The sequence below is a fragment of the Euprymna scolopes genome, chromosome 7 (genome assembly GCF_053919585.1).
Source record: "Euprymna scolopes isolate OS-2025 chromosome 7, ASM5391958v1, whole genome shotgun sequence".
Classification (NCBI taxonomy): Eukaryota; Metazoa; Mollusca; class Cephalopoda; order Sepiida; family Sepiolidae; genus Euprymna; species Euprymna scolopes.
The window spans coordinates 47,822,869-47,843,283 of NC_136488.1; the positions used below are offsets into that span (position 1 = coordinate 47,822,869).

Below are 20,415 nucleotides of genomic sequence, written 5' to 3' on the forward strand. Positions count from 1 at the left end.
CGGTACACCACTCACTCCCTGATTTTCCTCTGCGAACAGACGCCTTACTAGACGATTTGAAAATCACCCCTTCTCAGGTACATGCTATTATAAAAAACCTAGACACCTCAAAAGCGTGTGGACCAGATCTCATCCCGGGTGTGCTATTAAAAAAATGCTCTGCCGAGGTTGCTCCAGTTCTGTCCAAACTTTACAATAAATGCTTTAACGAATCTTGTTTTCCCGACTGCTGGAAAACCGCCTCTGTGGTACCAGTCTTCAAGAATTCTGGTGAAAGAACTGACCCACTAAATTATCGCCCCATTAGCCTCCTCCCGCTTTTCGCCAAAATATTTGAGTCCTTAGTTAATCAAGCCCTAGTCCAGCACCTAACAGCTGCTAAACTCCTGACTGACAAACAATATGGATTCAGGCAAGCCCGTTCAGCAGCAGATATCTTAACTGTAGTTTCTGAACGTATATACCGTTCATTGGATAAAACAGGGGAGGGTAGAGCGGTGGCCCTCGATATATCTAAGGCTTTTGACAGGGTATGGCACGATGGTCTTCTAAGGAAAATTAGATCATATGGAATCACTGGAAGGATTCATAATGTAATTAAATCCTTCTTAAGTAATAGAAAAATCAAAGTTGTCCTCGACGGTCGTACATCCAAGCAATACGACATAAATGCAGGAGTACCTCAGGGGTCTATCCTTGGACCTCTATTATTCCTGATATTCATAAACGACCTCCCTGATAAAATTGTTTCAGAGATGGGTATATTTGCCGATGACACCACTCTCTATAACAGATATGAGGGGAAAACAAATGAACACATATCCAAGGAAATGGTAGAAACACTAGAGGATGACCTCCAATCCGTAGTGGAATGGGGACAAAAATGGTTGGTCACATTCAATGCTGCTAAGACTAAGCTTGTTTCCTTCAATAACTACAAGAAACCTTCTCTACCACCAATAGCAATGGCCAAGAACACATTACCTGAAAGTACTTCTTTTAAACTCCTCGGCCTAACGTTTACAGGGAATATGAACTGGAATAGATACATTGAGAGCATTGCCAAGGCTGCTGCAAGGAAGGTTGGCTCCCTCTACCATGCTAGAAAACTACTTACGCCTGACAGTATCCTATACCTCTATAAGGCAACCATTCGCCCATGTATGGAGTACTGTTGTCACATCTGGGCTGGTGCATCTGCTTCTTGTCTCTCGCTCCTGGACAGGGTTCAAAAGAGAGTCGCCAACCTGATAGGTCCTGAACTGTCATCTAGGCTTCAGTCTCTGTCCCATCGACGAGATGTTGCATCCCTCTGCCTGTTCTACAAATACTTCAATGGTGAATGCTCTGACGAACTGCAAACACTTGTACCTCCCCGACGTAACTACCCCCGACAAACCCGACAAGCTACTAAGTCTCATCCCTTTACAGTAGAGATCCCTAGGTGCAAGAAAGACTTTTACTCCAATAGTTTCTTCCCCAGAACTGCGGGTCTTTGGAACTCCCTTCCGGGATTCTGCTTTCCCAACTGCAACGATATGCAGAAGTTCAAGTGTAATGTCAACAAACATCTTTCTACTCATCTCCCTTCATAATGACCCCGCTAATTAAGTCCCTGATAGTAGCCCCCTGCTTCAAAGTGGCGCTGTGCCTTGTTTGGGGTGAAAATTGAATAAAAAAAAAAAAAAAAAAAAAAAAAAAAAATAGAGACTAAGGTTGCCTTAGCTAATTTTTTACTGCTTAACTTTTAACTTAACTTTTAAACTTACTGAAATGAGTGACGTGCACGGACAATGACATTGATAACATTTGCTGAGATTATCAGTTTTCTACATTTTATTTTCACAAGGAAGTCACCACTAATCAAGGCCCGAAGGTTACTCGAGGATAAGGGTAGTGTAGTAAATCATTAATGGTATAAGTTGATTAAAATCTGATTGTTTAAGAGGACGATTCAACAAGAACTTGTTTACATTGGACTTGAAGGCTACGTTATTGTAGTCAGCTGGGAAGCAGACCAGCGAAACAGTGTTCCATAAGCTGACAGTTCTAGCAAAGATTCTTTGTTCATGGAATCTGGCAGTGTCTCATTTGAAAACCTTTGTTTCTCTCAACTCGAAAAACGTGACATCATTCATCATTCGTCATCATTCGATTCTTGTTTTGTCTACCATTTGACCTGTTTCCCCCTTGCCTCAACTTTACGTCATCCATATTTTATTCAACCCTGGGAATGATTCTCTTTTACAGATCTGGGTTATCATGCACTCAGTGTGAACCTTGTCAAAGACGTAGGGTTCCTGATATGTAACATTTATGCAGAATTTCAAATGAATAAATTTAATGAATTCAGAAATAATTATCATGGAGGTAAATTCTCTGCTTTTTTTTTTTTTAAAGAATTACCCCTTTTTTAATCTGAAAGAGGATTTATGCTTCAATCCTTAGAAGTGTAAAAAAAAAAAAAAAAAAGAATTGGGGGGGGGGGAACATACTCAACCAATACGAACTCGACCAGTGATGCCAATATGAATTTGAACCATAACTTCAACATGGAATTGACCAGTTACATGAATACTAGAACTTAAACGATAATGTTGACACAGACTAAGGTCGACCTATGAAGTCATTGATAAATGACTTGAGTGTCGTCCTTAACTCCCTCCTGGATGAGTGCATGCTCATACTTGAAGGGGTATTTAATGAGAGCACGTATAAATAATTTTCGGGTGATTCTGCACATGCCCATCACAAGAATCTCCCATGAATCAGTTTTTTTGTCAAAATCTGTGGGTTTTTTTGTTTTTTTTTTACAAGGTGGTCACTACTTATCAAGGCCCGGAAGCCACTCAGGGATAAGGGTTATTGCAAGTACAGTACATTAGTGTGAAGATTTAGTGAAGTGTTTACTTAAGGGAGCGGTTCATTAGGAATTTGTTTATGTTGGACTTGAAGACATCCAGGTTGTAGTTAGGTGGGAAGCAGGCAGACGGAACAGAGTTCCATAGGCGTGCAGTTCTAAGCAAGAAGCTTTGTTCATGGAATCTACGTTTTGATTTTTTTTTATTTACATAAAAAAAGATGATTTTTACCAAATTACTAGAGCTTTACCTCTTTATATTCACCTAACTATTTGGCTACATTTTATTTCTCTTTCTACCTCTTTCTTTTTTATAATTCTTTTTCCCTCTCTCTTCTCTCCTTCGTTTTGCTTTGCCTTCCTTTTCACTCTTTATAACAGCTCCCACTAAAAGATTCAAGTGTTAATTTTGACACGAAGGTTAAAATTTTTGAATAATTCATGATGGGGTAGGGGGGTTAAATGACTTTTGTTTTATTAAAGAATGACTTCCTGTCTCCTTTCCCTTACATGCATATTCAGCGTCTTTCTTTTTGGATGTTTTAGTTGTTTTTTGCCTTGCCCTCTTCGCATGCAAGGGATATGGCTCTTCAGGTTGTAAAATTCATCTAAATTTCAGTATTAGTCACACAGAGCATTTAAAAAAAAAATTCATGAGTAGAGCTAATACTTAAAACAGTTACAGTATTTTCTGGTCTGAAACCTTATTCTGCACTTAACAAATGAGTTAAGATTTAAGTATACATATTTGAAGTAAGCCAAACAAAGGAGTAGCCAATAAAAGATTTGAATATAAAATGGTATTTCCTTTGTTCTGTGCATGTTTAACGAGTGTTCACCAGTGAAAAGCTATGAATATTTTATATTCTCACTTTTATGATGTTCTGTAAATTCTCAGTTTTATAGTGTTCCTTTTGCATATGAAGAAAAAAAAAAAAATTAAAAAAAAAAAAAAAAAAAAAAAACTATTTTCCCAACATTTTAAGTGCAGTAAAAGAAAACTATTTTTAAACAATTAGTGCTAGGGAGCATAGATCATTCTTTTATTTTTTACAAGTGGGACTAACCCATAAAACAGTGATAGTATTTTCTGGTACCAAACTTTATTCTGTACTTTAATGAGTTCAGATATATGTATGAATATTTGAGGTGGCCTATTCTACCATACTTGTTCAAACAATAGGGAGGGTGGCCATTTTACATATTATGTGAGATTTTTTTCTTTTAAAACTAATATAAGATTTATTTAGACCCACAAAAAGGCACAATAAATAAATAAATAAATAAATAAATTAACATCCATTTTAGTGAACAGAATAGAAAGTGGTTTACTTTCAGGAGTCTTCCGATGTTCGTTTCCCCAGATTTTGTTTTTTAGTTCTCACATTCTGTGAAATATGTTTTTAACAAAGGGGAAACAATTGCTGCTTTCTAAATCAGTTATTGCTTTAAGTAGGTGGTATGTGGAGATTGTGAATCTTCTCATTATATTCATCATCATTCTCTGTCGATCGACTCAATTCATTAACCCTTATCCTTGATAATTGATGATTCATTTATATACAACACCAAAATAGTCAGGCAGTTTCTTCATCAACTCTAGGCACACTGAAGATTTTTGAATAAATGCATTTTAGTTATTTCCTGAAAGAGTTGTGTCCCTTTCCATCAACAGATAATATGGCAGAAAAAGTATCTAAAAGAAATGAAACAGAAAAACAACAATTCAATAAAAAGTGGATAAACAAAATTTCCAAAATTTAATTTTAAAAATATATTTGTCTTTTACTGTTGCTTAGATGTAATTCAACTATAATATATTCATGCATAACTAGCAGGACCTGTGGAAATTCCACAGGGGACTTTTTCATATGTAATATATTAATGTTGGCATTCTGTAGATGTTCAGGGTAAATGGAGATGCTCTGATATTATTGTAGCTTTTTTGTTAAAACTGCAAAAGTATTTATCTAAGCTAGCACAAACGCCCAGCAAAGCCCGGTCGTAAAGTACGCTTAAATATGATATTTTAATTCTTGCAGATTTCGTACATATTATTATAGAGTTAATGTTCTATCGATTTTTATATATTATAAAGTTGCGATTTCAAAAATAAAATAAATATATCCATATGACCTGGGTGCATTAGCTTGAATCAAAACCGAAATAAAAACTTATGAAAAAAAAATATATATATATATATATATATATATATATATATATATAACTTGAATTACTTCAGCCATAATTAAAACTAAAAAAACAAAACTTATGAAGAATTCTTGATAAAATTATTTATAAAAAAAATAGATTACTGGAGTGGCATCAGTTATAATTGAAACCGAAACCAAAACTTATGAAGAATTCTTGATAAAATTATTTACAAAAAAAAAAAAAAATAGATGATTTAAGTGCCATCAGCTATAATCGAAACCGAAACCAAAACTTATGAAGAATTCTTGATAAAATTATTTACAAAAAAAAAAAAAAAATAGATGATTTAAGTGCCATCAGCTATAATCGAAACCAAAACCAAAACTTATGAAGAATTCTTGGTAAAATTATTTATGACTAGAAATGGAAATACATAACAATTAAACGACCTGGATGTTAGCGTGACACAGAAAATAACACATACACTATCATATTAATATATAGATCCTTATGTCCTTATGCTCAAAATTAGCATTATTTGTTATAGGATGTTTCGGGCTCCAAAGGAGTGTTAAAAGCTTTTGAAGAAATAGTATGCTACACTTCTAAAATCACAATTGAAAATTGTATTTTATTTTGATTTTAGGCAGAATCGGAAATAATCTCAGAGAAAATTAAGTTGAGGAAAAATGACCTCCCCCCACCCCCAAATATTTTTGAGCGAGGAACAATTCTTGAAATAAAAGAAATGTATTTGTCCAAAAAAAAAAAAAAAATGGCAGCATAAATCCAGTCAAAGAAACTTTTCTAGGTAAAAAATTAATTCAGTTAGGATCAACAGAGTACAAGGGTCCTCTTGTGTCAAGATGTAGAACTGCCACTGAAGAACTCAAAGAGATTCAGTATATTTTATGAATTGGTTATAGCATCTGATTAGTTCATTTTTTATCACCGCCTAGTTATAAATATAATCATCCAAATATTTGTGATCATATTCTCTTAATATACCAAAAATATTGTAACACTAACAATATCTGTTCTCCTAGCTCAACCAGAAATCTACTCGTTAGTATAAAATCATGGAGTTGGTTGAGGTGAGAGCGTCAACAAAACAAGGTTAATGAATAAGCACTTGGAAATTAAAGGAATGAATCCACAAACTTGAGAGAAAAGTGGACAATAAAAATTGAATGAATTCTGTTTTAGAATTATAAAAACGGAAAGAAAGCAAATTGCTAAAGATATGTCCAACGTTGTCACTAGAGAGAGGAGGCAAGCCAGGGAATGGTAGGTAGTCATGATTAGTAGTTGAAAAGGCGAATAGAAATGCTAGATGATATATGAGTGTGTGAACAGGTTTGTATAACACCACACACTGAGAGAAGTAGAAGTTAGAAATAGAGAAAGAATGAATCAGGGATGCCAGGCAGCACTGGATTATCATATTGGATGCCGGCCTCAATATGACGAACCACATTTTATGGTAAAGCGACCCTCTTCCGATTGCCCTAGGGAATTTATGCTGGTTGACACGAGACTGAGGTTTGGTATTGAGTCGCTGAATTGCTAAATAAGTCCTCTGTTGCATAACAACACCAGCAAAGTTTGGACTAGAATTACCAAAATCCTTAGATTAACTTGGAGAACCTATCAAAAAAAAAAAAAAAAACAGTGAAGAATTAATTCCAAAATACAAATTTGACGTTATTCATGTACAGCTGAGTTCTTTTCCCAACAATACATATATATGCCTATTTTTTTTTTTCTACTAAAATAATAGAATTGCTTTTATTTTGTAGTTATATGAAATTTGTGTCCATTCCCTAGTTTGATGTCAAACTCTGTTAACTATATCAGACATGCACTTTTGATTGTAATCACAACGTGGTAGTGAGGGGAGAGGGTTGAGATCGACCAGTGAAGATGCTTTTCATCAACAGAGAAATAACATTCCACTCAGCATTATGATGCCTTCAGACACGATGATGGTTAGGTCCTATCATAGAAACACTTAGGTGCGCAAAGCAAAGTTTTATATTTACTCCCTGGCGTAATGCTCAGATGTAAAACAAAGAAAGATGTACAAAGTATGCAAAAATTATATTTTCATATGCGTATGCACATCAAATAAAGATGTTTTTATTTATTTTCTATAGGGAAGTAAATTCTTGAAGTTGGACAATTTGAATTAACTTCATAATAGGATCCTGAAATATTTATCTCATGGCAGGATGATGTTACTCAAGTGTCTGAAAGTGAGATTTGAAAAGCCAGTGCTCGAGAGAAAAAGCACTCTGACATGCAATAATGCCTGGTTAACCCTGTCAAATTACCTCAGTAGGAACGTTTTAGGCAATTAGCAATAAACTAACCCCCTTCTAAAAGGGAGAAGACAAAGTCTGGGAGGGTGGACCGCCTAGAACTACACAAGACCAGAAATATACCTCAGCCGACAATGAACAAGCCATCTCAACAATGGCCTAGACCAGGGGTCACCAAACTACGGCCTGCATGGCAGATGTGGCCTGCCAAAGTCTTTAATCCAGCCTATGGAGCTCTTATAGAAAACATAAAAATATTCAGGAAATATTTTAAAAATGGAAATGCATAAAAATAGTGTTATGGTTTTTCTTTTTGTTCCGAAAATAATTTTAAAAAATGAGGTTTTGGAAAACCAGTTTTACTAAAAAGCAAAGCTAATGAGCAAAAGAGTATAAAACATGTTCATGTAATTTTTATTTTATTTTAGCTCTAAAAAGTCAGCAATATGGCCCCCTGTTCGAAAAGTTTGGAGACCCCTGGCCTAGACTCAGTGGATGGGACATAGTTATAGGGGAGGGAGTAATCTTGAATCCCTCTTATCATAATGGTGTGTGCAGTAAATGTCTCTACCAATACAGACGATTTATGTTACCATTTTGTCTGGGATCTTCATAACATCATGATGTGACAAATATTAAAATTTCGGTCAAGGGAAAATGCCAGACCCTGAAACAAAAAATTAGAAGAAGAAAAAAAAATAAAAATAAAAAAACTGAAAAAAATAAAAAAATAAAAAGAAACTGAAAAAAAAGTATTTAAAGTATATCTAAATTTTTTAGGAATAAAATTATTGTACTGTAAAATTCACTTAAAAATTCCTCTCTCAAGGAAAGGAGATGAAATCAACTGTATTCATCGTCGCCGACTTTTAATTTATTAAAATTTAAATAAAAGATACTAATTAGCTCTAAATCCTTATGTTGTAATGAACTATATGATTCTTGATATGAGATCATTGTAATAATTCTGCTTAATATGCAGTCAGATTGCACTAGGATGAAGGCACAATACAAACCTCTGGACAGATGAGAAGCCTTCAATGAATGAGTAACCCTTAATGAATGCATAACCTTGAACATCCTTCGGCTAACATCCACATTTGTCGTGACTTCAATGTCCACAATGTGGAATGGCTGACCCACTCGAACAAGACAGATAATGAGGGGAGGTTCTGTCATGATTTTGCCATTGCCTATGACCTCACCCAGATTGTTCACAAACCCACCTGTGTGCCCGATACTTTCGGTCAATACGCTAGCCTTCTAGACTTTTTTCTCACAACTTCCACTGAGCTATTTTCATGTTCTGTTCTATCTCCTCTGGGATCTTCCGACCACTCAGTTAAGATAAAAATGAAATGCAATGTCTTCAGATGTACCTCTCCACCATACTGTATATCGATACTCTACGGCTGACTGGGATAGCTTCCGTACATTTATATCTGATCTACCCCTGCATTCCATGTTTAAAAAGGATGTGTCCTCCATAGTATCAGACCAGATCGAATGGTTAATTGTAGGCATAAACCGATTCATTCCATCCAAAAAATTCCAACAAAAACCTAACAGCAAGCCACGGTTCTCCCCTGAATGTGCTCTGCTACAGAAATCACTTTTTCCATAGCTACCAATGTAAGAGATGTACTGAGACTAAAGCTGCTTTCAGTACTGCCAGCAGCCACTGTAAAAGAGTAATAAAAAATGCAAGAGAGCTATATGCTCAGTCCGTTAAATCCAAAGTAGCTGAGCAGCGGCTTGGTTCCCACCAGTTCTGGCAAATAGCAAACAGGATCCTGAACAGAAGCGTGCATTCTATCCCAACCATCATCAATGGACCTGAGGTCATCTCGTCAGCATCAGACAAGGCTAAACTATTTGCCAAGAACTTTGCAGCTAATTCTACACTTTGCGACGAAGGCCATCAAGGTATTTCCTCCTATAACAGACAACATGCTCTGCAACATACAAATATCTGTGCGTGAGGTCGCCAAGCTAATCAAGAACCTTGATTCTAGTAAAGCAACTGGCCCTGACGGCATTCCAATTATAATGCTGAAAAACCTTCAACCAAAACTTGCCCCCATACTTACAAAACTGTTTAAGCATTGCCTTAAGGAGAAGTGCTTCCCAACACCCTGGAAAACCTCATCAGTATGCCCTGTATTTAAGAATCCAGGTGATAAGTCGTCTCCCTTTCAATACAGACCAATAAGTCTTCTGTGTGTCATGAGTAAGTTGCTGGAATCCATATTAAATAGAGAAGTAGTCAACCACGTCAGCAGAAATAACTTTCTTAGTGACATGCAATATGGTTTCTATTCTGCCAGATCTACAGCAGATGTGCTAACGGTTATATCTCATAGGATTAGTGAATCTCTTGACAAAGGCTTCCTCTCTAGGGCAATTTCTCTTGACATATCAAAAGCCTTCAATAAGGTATGGCATAAGGGCCTACTTCACAAGATTTCCAGCTACGGTATAACTAGAAATTTTTTCTCAATCATTAAATCATTTCTCTCTGATAGGCTCATAAGAGTAGTGGTTGATGGGCAGAAATCATAGGCCCTCAGTATTAATACTGGAATCCCTCAGGGGTCCATCCTGGGCCCAACTCTCTTCCTGATCTACATCAATGATCTCCCAAAACACATACTTAAATCATTCGTTGACATCTATGCTGATGACATGACCATCTATGGCAACACATCAAAGGCTGTAAATGACAAAGTTCTCTCTGATTCTCTCTCCTTTGATCTCGAGCACGTAGTATAGTGGGAAAAGAGGTGGCTAGTTACTTTTAATGCATCAAAAACCAAGCTCCTATCTTTACATCATCAACGCTCTGATTCCCATCCGGCATCAATTGATATGGATGGCTCTCGTCTAGGAGAAGCCCCATGTTTTGATGAGCTTCTGGGCTTGACCTTTACTCCTGACCTGAAATGGAACACGTACATCAAATCTGTTGCCAAGGTCGCTGAAAAAATGGTAGGATCCTTCTACCACTCCAGAAGATATCTCACTGTTGATGCAATTCTCTATCTATATAAAAGCCAAGTACGTCCAAGGATGGAGTACTGCTGCCACATCTGGGCAGGAGCTGCTAGATTACAAAATAGATTTCGTGGCTTAGTAGGGGATGCCCTTTTCTCTTCCCTGCATCTTCTCTCCGACAAGAGAGATGTTGTGAGCCTGTCTTTGTTTTATTGTTACTTCCATGGCAAGTGCTCATCTGAACTCCAATTTCTGGTCCCCTCTCGCCAGTCTTTCATGAAAAACACCCGTCTAGCTGAAACCACTGTCAAAAATTTTCCCCACTCTTTATCTGTGCCAAAACCAAAACGTAGATTCCATGAACAAAGCTTCTTTCTTAGAAGTGCACGCCTGTGGAACTCTGTTCCGTTTGCCTGTTTCCCACCTGACTACAACGTGGATGTCTTCAAGTCTAACATAAACAAATTCCTGATGAAGCGCCCCCTTAAGTAAGACACTTTATCAAATCTCAACACTATCGTACTGTACATGCAATAACCCTTATCCTGAGTGGCTTCAAAACAAAAAACAAAAAAAACATGTAACCTTCACAAAACACGTAACCTTTATTGAATATATAATCTTCAATAGACATGTAACCTTTACTAAATATGCAACGTACCTTGCTGTTCCCAGCTCAATGGCCTCACATTTTTTAGCGTTCACCTTATATCGATCACTGGGATCAACTGATTCCTTCAATAGTCGCATTGACATTTGCATGCAAGGTCAAAACATTTGCATGGACATGCGGTGCAACTACTTGCTAAGTTGCACCTGGCAACAGTATGCACGCACAACTTGCTGGTAATTTTATACCTGCTTTCGTGTACTCTCTGCAGAACATCCACAGATTTTAAAGTCACATTAAGTTTATTTTTTATCATCACCATTATATTTTAATGTCTGTTTTACATGCTGACATATGTTGGACAACTTTTACAAATCGATTTCCAAACTAACCTATCTCTGACCAAGTCTTTATCTATCCCTCTTTCTCTCAAATCCATTATGACAATTCCTTTCATATTTTCCTTAGGCTTTCCCTACCCACTGACCCTGCTACTTCAACTGTTCTATATCTACTAATCTAAACACTGTCATCTTGTGACCAAACTAACAAAATCTCCTGCACGTATCTCTCTACACTGTCCAGATTTAAGATTGACTTTTAGACTCACATTACACATCCATTATAATCATCCTCGTATCACTTCTCTCTATGTAAGACATATCCTTAACCTTTTCTAGACAGGTTTCACTTCCGTAGATCATCACATTGCACATTTTGCACATTTTTTATGAGATGAAATATTGTTTATCAATTTATTTTTTTTAATTCTAATTGTTTTATCCTCTATATGAAAATTTTATAACAGAAAAAAAAAAGTCAAATGAAATGAACATATAAACCAAACCAACTGATAAAAACGGACAAAAACTGACAAACAAAACTATCAGATAACAAAGGAGCAATCGTGCACAGTTAACAGTCGAAAAATCAATGTATAACAAAATAAATAACTTTTATCAAACGCAAAGACATTTAATTGTCTACTGATCTGTATAGTTTAAAGTTCTGAAAGTTTGTTTTTTTTTAATTTCAGTACTTGTTTTTGATCCTTATATGGATTTAAAAAACGTTTGGGCATGAGAACACAAAAGCTTTGGGATACTGCAGCTTATTCTGAAAAAATAAATAAAACAAAACAAAAAAGGAAACAAATAAAACTTTTAACTAAAACAGTTTTAATAAATTAAAAATATAGATTGATAGAAAATCAGTGAAAGCCATTTATTATATATATATATATATATATATATATATATATATATACATACATATATATATATACATACATATATATATATATATACATACATATATATATACATACATACATATATATATATACATATATATATATATACATACATACATATATATATATATATACATATACATACATATATATATATACATATATATATATACATATACATACATATATATATACATACATATATATATACATACATATATATATATACATATATATATATATATACATACATATATATATATACATACATATATATACATACATATATATATATATATACATACATATATATACATACATATATATATATATACATACATATATATATACATACATATATATATATACATACATATATATATATATACATACATATATATATACATATATATATATAGATATATACATACATATATATATATACATACAATAATATATATATATACCTACATATATACATATATATATATACCTACATACATATATATATACATACATATATACATACATATATATACCTACATACATATATACATACATATATACATACATATATATACCTACATACATATATACATACATATATACATATATATATATATATATATATATATATATATATATATATATATATATATTACATAGAAAATGCGAGCATGAAAAGTAATATGGTTAAATTTTAAACATGGAAAAGTAAAAGCACTAGTTGTTAAAACTGGAAAAGAAAAAGACAATATTGCAGCATTAAAATTTTTTTTAATTCAATTCAACATTATATAATCAATTCTTAATTAATACTGCAATATTTTAAGTTATAAATTTATTATATTAATCCATGATTTTTCTAGGCTTTGCTTTAAAAAATATTTCCTCTCTCTGTTTCACTTGTTACCTGTGAATTATTAGTGACAGTACAGCAGAGTGACAGATCAAGACAGCAGTGAATTAATAGTGACATTTTTTTTATATTCTATCACATCATCATCTCCACCATTCCCAGCTGATTTGAGGTAGCGTAACAGATTTGGTTGCTATGGTAACCAACAGCTAATAAAAAAAAAACGTTTCTCTGTTCCTTACAGAGTCTGAGAATTTTTTAATACAGTGATTTTATTATAACTTTTGTTTTACTGAACGAAAATTGAACTTTTTTTTTTCAAAATATAGCCGAGAAGGTGACTTATGAACTGTAAAAATTGTTTGAAATTTTTTCCACTCAAGAACACCCTTTTATAAGGTTTCACAATGTAAGACTGTTTGATGCATTTTTAACCTCCAAATTAGCCGGTAGCAGACTACATTGTCCGGAAGTTCACAGTTTAATATGTCTGTCAAAAATGCATTTTTAACAATGTTAGCCTCGATACCTCTTATACCCCTTATTGTTACAGGAAATTTAACTATTTTAATAGTTCTTACATCCACTCCATTTCCAAAACAAAATATTATGTTAGACATACCAATTTCCACCACCGCTTATCTCATTTAATGTATCAAAGAATATATTAAACCAAATTTCTACAATAAAAGTTTGTGAGCAAGCAAAGTCCAACACTGCCATACCCAATGTCTCTTTCATAAGATTGGACATTTTTATATCTGAATAAGAATTAGATATCTGGTAGAGATGTAATTTTTGATACAGAAATTAATATTGTACCAAAAATTCATTTATATTAAACTCCGGTTGCTTTTTTGTATCATAACGTATAATATTAATAAAATTCCTTAAATGACATGTATGCCATCATATTTTCGTCCAGCAAGTAATTTTGTCCAATTCGTCAATAATTATATTCTCTTTATTTGTTCCACCGATATTCATCATTGTCAACTGTTGAACACATTCTCTTATATTTTGTGGTAGTAATAAAAATACAGCAGGGCTCTGATTCTCCCTATATAAGTCTGTAAATACAGACAATACGCCTATATCTTGCTTCCATTCAGCATATGCTTCTTCATTTATCAAAACAGGCGGATGTTTTGTGAAGGAAGCCATTCTTCTTTTAAATGTGTTTCAGCGTTTGCTGAACAAGATAATTTCTTATCACACAAAAGAAGACACTTTCTGCTACTCGTGTTGATTTACTCTTATTACAGATACCTGGTCTAAATTAAACCGCCATCTTTCCAAAGGAAGCTACAACAACAACAAGCAAATCACTCTAAACAAAATTCTTTTGAGCTATAGACAAGAGGAGACAACTCAACAGTCTTAACTCAGATTAACAGCCAGAACTAGTGTCAATCAGAGAATTGGTCATCAACCAAAAGAAACATTAAAGAAAAACAGACAAGCAAGGTATTAACAACCCAAACAAATATTCTTGATTTAAAAAAAAAAAGAATATATATGCCCATGTTCCAACTTCGACTTGCTAAAGTGGCAATTGTGTTAAGGTTTTTGAATGACCGGTGCAAACAGTGTTTTTTCTCCTCGTAGTGTAGAAAAGCAATTCTTTAGGCAAAGGCAACTTCAACTTAAAAACCTAAAGCAATAATTTTGTTATTTATCTTAAGGCAAGGTAACTCGGTGTTGCCCAGCCAAGTTCTGTCAGTAAGCAATTTCATTGGCTGCATACTCACAGTAAACCACCTCCGGACTGAACTCTCTCCTACCAATCATTTACTTCCCTTGCTCAGTGGTTTGGTTGTAACCCAAGCCGTACTCTGTCCTAGACGTATCTTCATATATTCTCATTGTGTTCTCGACCTAGATCGCTTTTGCACAGACTAACCTCAGGTTTCATCCATCAAATTATGACAGCAACGTGTAGGAGTTGACCCCTGACTTTTCCCTTGTCCGTTGCAACTGTGAAACAATGCAGGCTTATCTCAAGAAATCCAAAATTATATTTTCGTCGACATGACTGTTATTCTGAGAAATACAAAACAGTAGTTTGGTGCTAAAAAAAGAATCTGATACTATTTCTCATCGTGATCCACTTGGATCACCAAATATATATACTAGTATACCAATATATACTAGTATACCAATATATACTAGTAAACCAATATATACTAGTATACCAATATATACTAGTATACCAATCCTGCAAAAATTACTTTTGGCAGTCTTGTAATACTCACTTTTGTTCTTTAATCTTCACGTTCCATGAGTGATGCTACTGATAAAGGGAGAAGAATTACTGTTTTCTTGGTCTGAATTGATCCATCTAATAGTTATCGTTAGATAGTTTTTTAACCTTGAAGTGATATATTTTTTGTTTTGTTAGCTTCTTGCATCGTGGCTTCATGCCTTGTCTGGAGCGATTTTAGTAAAAAGATTCTCTGTGGGATCCATTCACTTTGTTACTGATGTGATAAAAAGTGAGTCATTGTTTCATGACGTCATCAAAATTTGTGACGTCATCCAGATAAATACGGAAGTCAAATTTATCTATGACATGTGTGTACATTAAAAAAAAACATTTACTTTTACTATGTGACGCCTGTATGTTGAAAAAAAAATTTCTTGTGACAAAATGAAATTTTCCACACGTCATAGAATAGACGTCATCAATATTTCCACGTCATAGAATAGATGTCAGCAATATTTTCAGAATGTCTGAAAAAGAAAGTAGATATACAAACAACTGACAATGACGTCACAAAAAAAGCAGCCACACCATTGAAAATAACTGCTTGCCATAGACGATCCTCATAGAATTACAATCTTATTTGACATGCAATAACTAGGGCTATGACAACAGAATATTCTTATCATTGTTTTGACTCTCGAGTATATATCCGACACTGTTAAACATGGTTAATCAACCGAAAACCACATCACTCTATATAAAAGCATATAAAATATTTTAATGGATACATACTCGAAAGTCAAAACAATGAAAAGAATATGTTGTTGTCCTAGCCCTAGTAATAGCTAAACTTAGATACTGTTAAAGCTGAAACAATAAACATCAATTCAATAGATAGAATACAGTCTGAGTAATGGTGAGTATTTGAATGACGACTAGACAATGTGTTTTCAGTTTCTCTGTACATGGATTTGTTAGGACAACTTGACATGAGAATGCTTTCACCCTACAAATAAACTTTGACCAAATATTCAAAATAATATGATATTCGAAACACAAATGAAATCCATTCGAAATGGTTACACAAAGGCTTATACACTTTCTCCTATTGATGCTATTTCAAGTAACAATACTTAGTTTGATACACCACCAGACCAGATGAATTTATGTCATGGAATCTGGCAGGAAAAAAAAACCCACAAGAAGGATAAACTATAACATAGCATAGAAAAATTAGTATTATTCATTGTTTGTCTGAGAAGTCTTAGGTTGTTGCAGAAGTTCCCGCCATTTTTTTTTTAAAGAAAATCAAAGAATTTTAACGGCAAAAGTAAGATCGTGTGGGACCCAAGTTCAAAGTTTTTGTGTGAATCTCATCAACTGACACTGGCGTGAAATTATCGCATAATCATCTTTTCACCTAATTCTTTACATATCTGATGGCCATCATCCTTCAAAAGAACCCTGACTCGATCTTCATCTATCTTGATTGGTTTTATGAAATAAGGAGCATCACTGAGATTAAAATTATCGTGTTTGGATCCAGTAAACCAATCTCGAACAGTTCTCTCAGCTATAGCATTTTCTCTATATACGGCACAAATATCCTTGATCACTTCACTCGCTTTTTGACATCGATTAAAGGCAAAAAGGAGGAATTGAAAATGTGATTTTTTTTTTTTTATCTACTTGACAATCCATTTGAAGGTTCTGAAAAACGAGAAAAAAATTATATGAGCAAAAACGATGACCATTGTTTTGTAGAACAGAATAAGTGCTTTCTAATGATATATAACACTTTGCAAATATCAAAACATGTTTTAGAACAAAAATTTTTTATGAAATGGCGGGAACTTATGCAACAACCTGATAGAGGAGAATGTTAAATGAACATTTAGATATCTATGTACCTTGTAAAGAAATCAAGGAAGGAGTTCCCTTGATTTCTGAGAGAAAACTGAAGGCTTAGATCATCATCATATCATATGAATCTGAAGATTATACTGTTGGCATTGGTTTCTCCGATATTTTTGTAGTCAGAATTATTTCTAAAAAGATATCAGATGCTTGCAGGAGGGATCACATGAAAGTAGTCAACATCCTAAGTGAAAGTAATTTTGTGGAAGGAACTGGGATCCCCAGGTTGTCAGTCTGTGTTATTAACCACTAAACCACCATTACCTTCCGAAAGATAAGATGACAAAAATTAATTCTATAAAATTGCAATCATATGAATAAAAACAAAACGCAACATAATGTACAGAAAACAAAATATTATAAACTAGCAGGCCTCCCGACGTTGCCCGGTTGTAAAATATGCATAAATATAATATTTTAATGAATGCAGACTTCTTATTTATTATAAACAGAAATACCATAGGTATTAAACGTAACATTAAATTCCTTTAAAAAAAAATGAAGTAAAAAAAATGGGGAAAAAATTAGACATGTGTATGTGAGTATTATTTTTTTTCTAAACAGTTCACTTCTTGTAAGTAAAAAAAATACTCAAGCTGAGATTGAAACTAAAACCTAAAGCCAGTGAGTCAAGTATGGTAACCATTAGACCAGCTTGCCACGTTCTTTAAAAAGAGTTTTCAAACCTTGTGAGACAGTTGACAAACAGATAAAAATCTGATGATTCACAAGTACCAATTTTTCGATTATGACCCATTAGCACCCGTTTTTTTCCAGAAGAAAACCGATTAAAAAGTTTTCCACATGTCTGATACCCTATATACCAAAGTTCAAGTTTGTAGATAAAAATTCGTTGAGTATATAGGTTGAGAAGTGTCGTTACACACACATACATTCTCACATTTATAAATATATAGATGATAAAATGCGTTATAGTAGGAAAATAGTCCCCTTGTCTATTCCAGCAATGGTAAATAAATCCAAATGATAAATGGAAATTAATCAAGGTATTCCTACATTATAACTCATAACCATTTGCCTTATTCTTATGAAATCATCATATAAACAAAATATGCGTAAATGTACAAAAATCTTAATGCATATACTTAATACTTATAGTTATATGCATACACTAGATAGCTAATAGACATTTTGAAGCAAGATTTATCTTACCTTATTAACAGAAAGGGAAATTCAAAATGGAGAATGTGCTAAAATTAACTTAATGGCAGACAAGTAATTCCACCTCATTACATAATAATTTCTTTAGTTGTAAAATTATTGAACAAATCATTTTATACTGTTAATCCTCATAGAATCGTTTTCATCCATTTATTTCTACATATTTGTATTTCACCAATAACATATCTCCACAATAGGGATAGAGTATGGCAATGGTTCCTAGGTGCAATGACTTATATGGTTTTAATTGATGAATGGTTGCGAACTTATGGTCAGCTAGAACATCATATGAGAAATAGATAGTTAATTGCTTAGCTTAAACATATAATGTAAAAGAAATTTGAAATTAAAGGTGGCTGCTGGCAAAATTTTCTTCAAGTTAGATTTAATGTAAGAACATGATAAATAATGCTGCTAACCCAAATTGGTTCCCTCTTTTGGGATGTTCCTGCCAGAATCAACTGTTGATTAAAGAAATAAAGTATCATTAGTTTAGATTAAAATGTATAGTTCATGAAAATATGAGAAAAAGATCACAAGAACATATTCACTTCTGACCCTTGACAGACAATATAACACAGGGCTTCATACTATTTGGATTATTTGGACTACTGATCTCACAATGTTTCAGTTGATGTAACCTTTGACCTTCTTCAGATATCTCTTATCAAACTCAGAAATCTGAACGAAATTTCGAATGGAACAATTTGTTTAATCCATAAGGGTAGCAATCCCTTGTCCCATCAACAATGAACGGCTAGAAGTCCTAAGTAATTTGCAGTTGTATTTTTAATGTTACCCACACTGAGGATTGAACCTTCAGCCTCCAGAAGAGTGTAACTTACAACTGAATTTTTAATAACGGTAATAAAACTAACTATAAAGCTAAATAATCCAGTATAGGCAAAAAGAAACATTACCAAAGGTATTAATATAGATTTTGGATGAAGGCTCATCTCATATTAATGGATTTTGGATGAAGGCTCATCTCCTGAGAGGAAAGTCATTAGCAAAATATTAAATCTGGTTTGATATAATTTTGCTATTCAGCACATACATAGAAAATATATTAAAGATTAAATCTTTTTAAGGCACATAGAGGAAAGAAAATAAACTTTGAAAAAAAAAAAAAAAAAAGGATTAGGTTCCAGATTGGTTGAACCTAATAACATCGTCCCATTCTATATATATATATATATATATATATATATATATATATATAGAGAGAGAGAGAGAGAGAGAGAGAGAGAGAAGGGGGGAGAGATAGGAAGAAGAGATATGGAGGAGGTATAGCGAGCAGAAAGAGATTAATTTTGTCTTTTTTTTTTTTATTTAACTTTGTCTTTGTAAACTTACTTTTTCCTAACTCAAACAATCTTACCCGAGCTCAATGGATGATTTAACATGTTACATATTTTTCTATTTCTTTAGAAATATTTTTGCACGAAAAAGAAAAAAAATCCTCTTCCTCCTTGGTTGTTTTTTGTTGACTTACAGTTTTTGCCCACAATTTATTGGGCTGTAAAGCAATTAAAATTAGTCTCAGCTACAGAGTTCTGATGCCCTCGGGTAATGCTTACTCCATTACATTAAAGCAGGGAGCTCAAAGCAAATGGTGCCCTTCTTATAAGTAAGCGCTTCGGTATGCAAGAAAGCGACAGACGACAGACGTCGACCTCCCCCACGCCCATACACCTTAGAATCGCACCTGTGTACTGTCTGGCCTTATAAGGAAGTCGCATAAAATGATGTGAGAATAGCATGAAAAATATGCCAACATATATATATATATATATATATATATATATATATATATATATATATATATATATATATATATATATATATATATATATATATATATATATATATATATATATATATATATATATATATATATATATATATATATATATATATATATATATATATATATATATATATATATATATATATATATATATATATATATATATATATATATATATATATATATATATATATATATATATATATATATATATATATATATATATATATATATATATATATATAAAAAG

General features: G+C 33.3%; 1 long non-coding RNA gene across 2 annotated transcripts; it reads right to left on the reverse strand.

Annotated features, from left to right (window-relative positions):
* Window positions 1–3,836: 3,836 nt before the first annotated feature.
* On the reverse strand, window positions 3,837–15,779 carry LOC145279711 (uncharacterized). 2 transcript variants are annotated; one of them, XR_013868435.1, is made up of 3 exons: window positions 15,306–15,779; window positions 7,929–8,002; window positions 3,837–4,556 (listed from the first exon to the last, which is right to left on the reverse strand). It is a non-coding gene; the product is annotated as an uncharacterized LOC145279711 (long non-coding RNA). The 2 variants fall into 2 exon arrangements; XR_013868434.1 differs by lacking the exon at window positions 15,306–15,779 and adding an exon at window positions 10,991–11,652.
* Window positions 15,780–20,415: the final 4,636 nt, after the last annotated feature.